Source organism: Suncus etruscus, chromosome 20, assembly GCF_024139225.1.
Source record: "Suncus etruscus isolate mSunEtr1 chromosome 20, mSunEtr1.pri.cur, whole genome shotgun sequence".
Taxonomy (NCBI): domain Eukaryota; kingdom Metazoa; phylum Chordata; class Mammalia; order Eulipotyphla; family Soricidae; genus Suncus; species Suncus etruscus.
The window spans coordinates 24,003,211-24,013,999 of record NC_064867.1 but is presented as its reverse complement, the minus strand read 5'-3'; positions in this window follow the sequence as shown (position 1 = coordinate 24,013,999).

The window sequence follows — 10,789 nt, the reverse complement described above, 5'->3', positions numbered from 1 at the left end:
AAGTCAAAAGGACTTGGAGCCCCGAGCATGAGGTAGGCATACAATTTATACCTTTTCAGGCCAGATATTCCAGGCACACATCTGCATGTATAACCCCTTATCTAAGCAAAACAGAAGTTAGATTAAGCCATGAATTATGTATGAGCCCCGTTTGCCTTTGTCAAAGGCTCCCTGCCTTCTCAGAGTCCAGGAAAGTGGGGAGGTGGGGGTGAATTTCCCTAATCCCAATCCAGGCACTAAGTGGGCCTGGTCTTTTGTTTTCCTAGGTTCAGGTCTTAATTGTGCCATTTCACTGCTCTGGTTCACAAACTGATATCTTTCTTCTGGATATTTTTTTTTAATACCTGAACTAAATTCTATAATATTTCTGTCTATTAATTTCTTAGAATGTGATGTAGCTCCCTGTCGTATTTTTATTTTGCCCTTGTTCGGTCAAGGTAATTCTGATAGATATAAAATTCTAATTTCACAGCTGTCTTTTTTACCTCAGAACATCAAACATATTCTGTTATCTTCTGGTTTTTGTTGCTACTGAGAAATGTGCTGTCAGTAGAGTTGTTGATGGAGATATATTTTTCTTTGGTAGCCTAAAGTTTTCCAATGATGCAACTGTATGCAATTTTGAAATTTTCTTCTGCTTAGAAGTTTTGGACTCAATTTGTGGACTAGTTTTTAATAAGATTTAACCCATTTTTTATGAAATATTGGTTAAGGAAGTTACAGTATAACCTAGTTCATATTTCATAAGAAATTCTGTATTTTATTTATATCAAGGCTTTTTCAAAGGTTGATAATATTTTCATTAAGCCTTATGAGACTTTTACTTAACAGAGAAGAATTATTACTTAGCATCAAAATTGATTGTAACCATTTAAGTGTGTTAAGACTGGTAGTATAATTCATAGAAATTCAAAAATGAATCTATTGTTTTCTTATACTCCAGAGACTGATGAAAAAGAGAAAGATTGTCATTTTAAACACTTTTACCAATTTCTTTTATATTCTTGAAGTCTGGGACTTTAGGAAGCAGGTTTACAATTAATAATACTCTTAAGCTACACCTGAAGAAATCTTTTAATATAAACACTCAAATGCCATCAACTTTTACCTACTTTAGATCCCTTTATTGTTATTAACTAATATATGTGTGTATATATGTGCAGGCTTGTGTGTATATGTGTGTGTACACACTTGCACATGTGTTCATATTATGTTAGGGATCAAACCCAGAATCTCGGGGCTGAGAGATAATATAGCAGTTAAGGAATATGCTCCATCTGCTTTTTTTAAAATTTAATTTAATTTTTTTAAATAGTATATTTAAGCACTATGATTATGAACATGTTTGGTTGAGATTTTGGCACAGAGAGGCAGAGTGAAGGCATAACTGGTGGTGTTTAGTTGACTATTGCTCCTGGCAGTGGCTGGGGCACCATGAGGTGCCAGGATCAAACCGGCATAAAAAGCATATACACTCTAGCCCTTTGAGCCATCTCCTTTCCTAACCTTCCTAAATTTCAAAAATTAATTCTAGGGGCCGGAGCAATAGGGCAGTGGTAGGGTGTTTGCCTTGCATGCCACTGACCCAGGACTGACCTCCGTTCGAACCCAGCATCCCATAAGGTCCCCCAAGCCAGGAGCGATTTCTGAGTGTATAGCCAGGAGTAACCTCTGAGAGTCTCAGGGTGTGTCCAAAAACCAAAACCAAAACCAAAAGAAAACAAAACAAAAAAACCCCTAATTCTATTCTCCTATGCAGTAATATTTATGAACTCACACTTACTGAGGTAATTATATTGTAAGCAATGCTTACTAAAATAGATATGACTATTTACAGTTTATTTGTGTGTATACATATACATATGTATATATTTACTCTAGGGATCAAAACCTGAGATTCAAACATACTCTGCATGTGCTCTGATAGTGAGCCACATACACAGCTCCCTATTATAATTTAAAACAATATTTGTCCATATATTCTGATCATATTCTCCTAGGATAGTAGGTATAACAGTTTGGGGAAATACTGGATTAAGGATTTCTTTATCTTGTCTTTGGATATGCAAAATTAAATTCAATAGGGAGTGGATTGTTAAATTGTTAAATTTAATTGTTAAATTGTTGTAGATAATAAAAAAAAAGACTAATTGAATTTGAAGAGAGGAAACAAGCAGGGCTGGGAAGTGGAAATCTGGGAATTGGAGAAAAAAATTTTAAGTGACAAGAAGTTGGGGTCTGTGTTGAAAGATGGTAGCTGAATACAATGGATTTATATATAGGCTTTAAAGGTTTATATTCTCAGGTTTTACTACAGACCAATAAGGGGAGGTGAAAACCAGCAGACATACATATGTATAGTCAATATATACATATATGCATATCTTTTTACATATATTGTTCCTCAAGTTAAGTTGGCATGCACCCAAACTTATATTATTAGAGAACTTTGCTTCTCAGGCCAGCAACTTTGCATCACCTGGGTGTGCAGTGGAATGGTATGCTTTAAGCTAGAATTAGAATCTACATTTCAAAGAGATTTCCAGATGCCTCACAAGCATTAGTGTTTATGATGAACAATTATCTCCTTGGATTTGTGAAAGCCTCACCTTCGGGGCCAGACCACATTTCTAGCTTCTCCTATAAATCTAGACCTGGCATGAGATCTGCTAAATGCCAGTGGAATATGCCCACCTAAATTTTAAGTAGGGGAATGTTGCTTAAATATAGGGGACAAATTAACAAAAGGAAAGCGTGACTATTGAATTAATTTTGGAGAAGGTTGGTAGCAATAACAGAAGGCAGGGCAGCAGTTGAAAGCAGCAGTGTTCACAGCTGGCACAAATGCAAGTTTGATGCAATTCTACACCCAGCAGTGGCAGCTGAAACTTCTCACTACATCGCTTCTACAGAGTGATTTTACATGTCTTTCCTGGAGACAGAGCTTTCACCCAGTGTTTTGGTCCCTCTTAAGATTGTTTTTCTGCTTAAATCAACCCAACTTCTGTGACTATTTGCGACAAAGAACTTGGGCTGAAATAGGTATTGAATGAGGTCAGTCAAGGTATTTTTTTTAATATCTGAAGGTGTTTATTTATTTATTTATTTATTTATTTTTAAATTTTATTTTATTGAAACCATTGTGTTTTACAAAGTCCTTCATAGTTGGGTTTCAGACAAATAACGAATCAGGGCCAATTCCACCAGAGGCCAACACCGGTGGTGGCAAAGGCACTTTTAAGAAGGTTAAAAGCTAAGAGATTTATGGCTCTTTGTTCTGTGACTATATGACATAATTCTCCTTTGTTGCTGCAACCTTTAGGGAGGTTCTACCACTTATGCAAAAATTTTGTTCAGGCAGTATTTTGTGAGGGGTTTCGACAAGAGGATTTCTTTTCCTCTCTGAGACAGCATAGCATTGATAGGGAATGCATGCTGGGCAGCAAGATGATTCACAGATGAAGTACTTCAACAAAGCCAGAAAGAATCTGGAAATGCAAAAACATTTTTTATTATGAAAGCAAAACAAAATTTCGCCCCCCCCCAGCCCCAAACAACTATCATCTCAGAACTCTTAGAAAGACAGAAAGAGAAATATGTACTATTCCCACTAAGGTAGGCTGGAATTTGAGCCCTTTTCATTTTAATCTCAAGGTCTATAACCTCAGACTTCTACATGCACTTGTGCATAGTTGCAGAGATATCTTTGCATGGAGCAGTATTGATCAATCAATTCCTGGTTGTTCATCTTTTGTTTTTCTTTTAATTTAATTTAATTTTATTTTATTTTTCCTAAGCCAACTCCACAGTGGTTTAGGGCTACTCCCAGCTCAGAGCTGATGGGGAGGAAGGAAGAGAGACAGTGTTTTCTTCCAGCTATGCTCTGGTAAACCATTCAGTGCCAGACTCCAAATTCAGAGCTTCAGCAACCAAAGCATTTTGCTCCATCTGTCTAGCATCTATCCCCTCTGGCTATTTGTCTTCTCCTCTCCCCTCCTCCTTTACCTTTTTGTCCTCCCCTTCTCCTCTTTCTCCTCTTCCCAGCATCCTCTTCCTTCTCTTCCTCTCCTCCTCCTCTATCTCCTAGCAGTGCTCATTACCCCTGGATCTACATTAACAGGTAATTCTGGTGGTGCTTGGGGGATCACACAGGATGTTGGGATGCTGGGTACTAAACCTGAGTCGGCCGCAAACACTCCACACTCTGTCCTATCACTCCTGCCCCCATGGTTATTTGCCTTTAACCAACCCAGTACCTACTGAAAGTTTTATTCATTTGACACAAACTTCTGAAAGTTTCCCCAAATTTTGGGGTTGCTATGTAAATTGCTCTTAAAGTTGCTGTATTATTTTGAAAGCGAATTTATTTATTTATTTATTTATTTATTTGGATTTGGGGGCAACACTAGCCTGTGCTCAGGATTTTCTCTCCTGGCTCTGTGCTCAGAAATCAACCGTGGTAGGTTCAGTGACCATACGGGATATCTGATCCCTATCAAATCTAGGTTGGATGACTGCAAATCAATTTCTTCACCTGTTGTACTTTTCTCTGGCCCTTTATTTATTTATTTATTTATCTAAGAAGAGGGGGCAAACCTGTCAGTTCTTAGGGCTTACTTTTTGCTTCGTGCTCAAGAATCATTACTGGCAAGGCTGGGGAACAATATATGATGCCCAGGATGGAACCAGGGTCATTAGTATGCAAGACAAGTGCTTTATGAGTTATACTATATCTCCAGCTCCAAAGTAAACATATGGAATTAGTGGGCTTTGGGGCATTGTTTGAAAGATTTGCATAAAAACTCCAGGTGCTTAAGAGACAATTAAACAAATTAAGTAGGCGGTTCTAGGTCCCACCAAAATATCCAAGTCACTTTATCAGTAGTAAGGGAGAGAATAATATTCATCCTCTCTCTTAATATTAGGTTTAAATTCTGATGCCTTGATCGTGGCTCTGTACTTTGCACAACTCTGATGTGTGGCATCAAGATCTTGTCCCTGCACCTACTTCTGTTCTAGGAATAGGATTATAGTTAACCATTAAAGTGAAACATAACTCCCAAATCCATCCCAAATCAACCTTCACCAGTGAGTTGCCCCAGTTCAGTAGACCTTTGAGAAAGCTACCCACTGCATAGAGAAGAAATTTAATTCTGTAGGTTGCCTATGAGCAACCTTGTTCTCTCCTTAAGTGTGGGTGCCAAAGCTGAAGTGTTTGTTAAAGGTTTAATAATAGTGAGTGTCCTCTCAGCCTTGACCCATGAGTTGGACCTACTTCTACACAAATATTTTCCTTCCATCTAAATTGCTTTAAAACTGCTTTTTCTAGCGTAAGAGGAATCACTAAACAAACCAGAGATTGAAGCAGAGAGAAAATGTTGGCAGAACTCACATGATCATCTTTCTTTCCTTATCCTTAGTCACTTTTACCTCAATTTCCATATTTAATTTCCTTCCCCTAATCAGTTTGTGAGATACAAATAATACTTGAATATGCTTTGTTAAAAACATTTTTAGTTAAAAAAGACATTAAGGTCAGCGCGGGCGGGACGCTGCTCTACCTCCACTTGCAAATTCAGCAGTTTTATTTATCCCAAATAAAACGTTTTAGTGGTGAAAAAAAAAAAAAAGACATTAAGGTTTATTTTTCCTTTGAGCACCAAATCTGTATCCCTGATCCTTCTCTAGAGGTAATTACTATTTGGTAGCTTGACATAAATTCTTTTGGAATTTCCTTTTATGTATTTATATAAAATATTTGGTATTTGTACTTACAGACATTGCTTATGGAAAATGTAGTATATTTATTATACTTTTTTCATATTTTTAATTCTAGCATCTATATGAAGAATATAATTTATTGCAAAAATTTCTGTTATTATTGCATTTTGCTGTGCTGGGTGTTGAAATCAAGAGCTTCACACATACAAGACAAACTTTCAATTTTTGAGTGACTTTCCTAGCTTTGTACTTTTGAAAACACAAATGAAATTGTATTCTTGTATCATTCAACTTGAGTTCTTCCTTTAACAGTATGACTCAGAAACTTGTTTTATGTTGTTTGTATGGGAGGGGCCTTTCTAGTTGTTCTCAGGTGGCCTATGATACCACTGGCAATTCTTCACCAAGGTGGCTGATGGTTCAATGAAAGAACCTTATGATGTGGTGCTGCTTAGGCCCTGTGGTGCTGGGGATTACCCAGGCTCCCGGGTAGTATTAGGGTACCTCCAGATGTACCCTGGGATACTTTGAAGAAATGCAGTACTGGGAATTGAAACTTGGGTCATTACTGTACTATCTCCTGGCCCATGACTCAAGTCATGAGCCATACCATGGTTATATTCCCTATTTGGTGGACATTTAGGTTATCTCTACTTTGTCATTGTTACATATAATATATGATAAATCTGACTAATTAGAGCCAAAAGTATTTTTTTTGTTTCTTTTTGTTTTGGGGCCACACCCTATGATACTCAGGGGCTACTCCTGGCTACTCCCTCAGAAATTACTCCTGGCTTGGTGAACCATATGGGATGCAGAGGGCTCAAACTGTGGTCCCTCCTTGGTCAGCTGCGTACAAGGCAAATGCCCTACCATTGAGCCTCCGATTTGGCCCCAGAGCCAAAAATTTTTTTTTGTGGCCAGAAAGTGTAGCTCCTGGGACATGGAGTATGCAAATTATAAAATTCAATAAGTATAATTTAACATATGATACCAATAAATTTCAATTTACAACTGTATGATTTGCATTTGTTTCTTTGCCAGTATTGATATTTTCATAATTTTTTTCAGTCCAGTAGTCAAGAAATGACATTGCATTCTATTGTCACTCTACTTTGTATTGGTTTCTTTAGTTAAAATAAATTCATGGTATTGAATTTATTTTTACTAGGTTTTTTTCCAATTGTTCATATCCCTCTTCCATGAATAGATTACTTTTTTCTTGGGTCATTTTTCTTTCGAGTTGCTTGTCATTTTCAAATTGTTTGTGAGATTTGGGATTATTTCTTTCATTTCTTCCATTGCTCATTTTGCAAAGGGTTCAGATTTGAGACATTATTGCCTGGTTAAAATTTCTTGTCCAGAGTAATGAGATTGAGTTGCATTTGTTCCCAATAATATCCTTCCTTAAATTTCAGAGATTTAAGCCACAAATAAGTAAAAAAAAAAAGGAGGGGCCGGAGTGGTGGCACAAGCGGTAGGGCATTTGCCTCGCATGCGCTAACCTAGGATAAACTATGATTTGATCCCCCGGCATCCTATATGGTCCCCCAAGCCAGGAGCAATTTCTGAGTGCATAGGCAGGAATAACCCCTGACTGTCACTGAGTGTGTCCCCAAAAGAAAAAAAAAGACAGAAAAGGAAATTGCTGATATAAACACCAATTGTGGAGCCATTTAATTACCTTCAAACATCAGCTCTTTCCTGGATATCCTCTTAATCAGACGAGACCTCATATTTATGTCAGTCAGTCCTTCACTTCCAAAAAATATATTTTAATAACTAAAGGAATTGCTGAAGATAAGGAGAATGGTTAGGACTGTTATTTCTAAAGAGCATGTCTATAATTGTGATTTTGAGGCACTGTGACAATCTGCAAAATATTGACCGACGACAACAGTGTGTTGAAGTGAAAAAAATTTTGAAGTCTGTTCTTACCTCCACTTCTCTCAGTTCAGAGTAAGAATTTTGATAGAGAAGGTGAATAAACACAACATTCACAAAGCTAATATTTAGTGTTTAACAGGAGAGGCTCTGAAAATAACTTGACTAAAATAAACATGAATTAATCTTCAATAATTCAAAGAAAGGAGAAGCTAAGATATTTTCTTTTTCCCAATTGGTATTCTTTCTGTATTCACTGTTAAACTTGCTTAACAAAGAGTCTATATATTTGTATCCACTATTACTTTTGATAAAAGTTTTGTTTGTATAGCTGCAGCTAAGTATTTCACTGAACCTGGACAATAAAGAGGAAATGAAAGGAGAGAAAAATATAACCCAAGTTTTTAAAAATTCTGAGCAAAGAAAAACAATGCCCCTAAAGAAGAAATAGTTGAAAAATAAAGGACAGGGACAAGGATACAGCTCTAGTAGTAGAACAAATGCCTATCATGTGTGAGGCACTGAGTTGGATCCCTGTCATCACATGTCCCTTGAACATCTTGGGTATGACCTTGATGTCCTCTAAGCACTAAGTGTAACTTCTATCAGAAATAAAGTATAAAGAAAGAACAATCACCAAGAGAAACAATATTCCTTAGTCTTTTCTTATCTGGTAAGTGAACAAATTTTATTTTTTCCTTTACTTTTCTCTAACAGATTTTTCTTTTTCATTCCTGCCACTTCCTTTTAGACCATAGAGCATATTTTTAGTTTAAAAGGTCTTGTTTGGGGCCAGAGCACTAGCATAGAGGGGAGGGCATTTGCCTTCCATGCAACTGATCCAGGTTGGATCCCTGACATCCCATATGGTCCTTGGAACTTCCAGGAGTAATTTCTGAGCCCACAGCCAGGAGTAACCCCTGAGCACTGCCAGGTGTGGTCCCCAAATAAAAAAACTTCTTTTCTTTTCTTTTCTTTTCTTTTCTTTTCTTTTCTTTTCTTTTCTTTTCTTTTCTTTTCTTTTCTTTTCTCTTTTCTTTTCTTTTCTCTTTTCTTTTCTTTTCTTTTCTTTTCTTCTCCTTCTCCTTCTCCTTCTTCTCCTTCTTCTTCTTCTTCTTCTTCTTCTTCTTCTTCTTCTTCTTCTTCTTCTTCTTCTTCTTCTTCTTCTTTCTTCTTCTTCTTCTTCTTCTTCTTCTTCTTCTTCTTCTTCTTCTTCTTCTTCTTTCTTCTTCTTCTTCTTCTTTCTTCTTCTTCTTCTTCTTCTTCTTCCTCCTCCTCCTCCTCCTCCTTCTCCTCTTCTTCTTTTTCTTCACCACATCCGATGACACTCAGAGGTTACTCCTGACTATGTGCTCAGAAATCGCTCCTGGCTTGGAGGACCATATAGGATGCTGGGGGATCTAACCGTGGTCTGTCTTAGGCTAGTAAGGCAGATGCCTTACTGCTTGCACCACTGCTCAGCCCCCCCCCCTTTTTTGTTTGTTTGTTTTGTTTTTATTTTGTGCCAAGATCCTTCTTATAAGTATTATGTCACCTAAATTTCTATCACATACTACAGTCATTGTATTACTGTTTTCGCTCTGTTCGCTAATCTTCCGGGACTTGAAACTTTATTATAGGAAATTTAACCTTTTCATCCTGCTTCTTAGAACCCTTTGTTATATTACTTCACTCAACAGAAACTTACATAGACTGTCTCACCAACATTTCCTTTCACCTTTCCTTCTGCTTTCCTTCCATTTAGAATGCCCTTCCAGCTTTACTTTTACTCTGATTTCTACCCTATTAAAGGTTCAGTCAAGGTTTACGTGCTCTGACATTTTCTCTGTCTACATTGCCTAGCACCAATACCAGCCCCCCAGTACAGGGATAGGAGTGGTCCCAGAACACCAGTGGGTGTGTCCTTCAAACAAACAAAATCAACTCTATATTTCATTTTTCATAGTTCTTTTGTTAGTGTTAACTACTAAGATATGACGAATTGCCTTAATACCTGCTAAATGATGGCTTGGCTGCTAATTTTTTAGTGGAGATAAAGGTCGAGCTCCTCAGTTGTGCTTCACCCTACTCCCAGAAGAAATTGGTTCTGGCTCAGTAGTACTGGGGGCCATGCAGTGTTACTGATCAGACCCAGGGCCTTATGTGCTCCATCCCTTTAAGCAATTTCCTTGGTCCTTAAAATTAATATTTTAAACTGTTCCAGGAGCAAATTAAAAAGAAATATAGTGATGTATCATTGTTCATCAAATTAGTGAAATGCATTTCTAGAGTGATAGTATAATGCACTTGTTTAATTTTTTTGGGGGGAGGGCACACCAGACTGTGCTCAGGGCTTACTCTTGGGTCTGTGCTTAGGGTTCTACTTATAATAGGACTCATTTGGAGTGATTGTTTGGACCATATGGGAGGGACATGGTCCATCCTAGGTTAGCCGAGTATAAGGCTCTACTGTTGCGCCACCTGTCTGGCCCCTACTTCAGTTTTTTTTTGGGGGGTCCACACCTGGTGATGCTCAGGGGTTACTCCTGGTATGCTCAGAAATCGCTCCTATCTTGGGGACCATATGGGATGTCGGGGTTTGAACCCTGGTCTGTCCTGGGTCAGCCACGTGTGAGGCAAATGCCCTACCACTGTGCCATCGCTATGGCCCCTGTAAAATACATTTTTTAAATTCTTCACAGGTTGTGAATTATTTTCAGGGTCTGGAAAGAAATGCATTCACAATTTTAAAAGAGTCAATCAGGAAAAATATATATTTGACCTGAGTACATTTTCTTAATTTTCTTCTTTTGTATAAAAAGGTATGATAAAAAAGCTTTCACACTGAAGACAAACTTTGACTTAATTAAATAGCATAAACTTATAGTTTGATTTCCTTATAAATTAGAATAATACTACTGTCATGGAAAAATTATCACAATTTATGCATACATTTAATTGCAAGTTTTTCCTAAAGAACTACAAAATTATTAAAGATGAACAAAAATGTTCAGCTGTGTTTTAGATTTAAAATCATTTGATTTTTCATGACATTTCTGCTGGTTGTTTTAAAGGAACGCTTCTTTGTTCAAGGATAACTAAAATATTTAATGGGTATTTGTGCAGTCTGACAAAATAAAATTTCTGCAGAACCTAAAATCACAAACGATTTTGTTTAGTTTCATACAAATCTGTTTTTTTAACA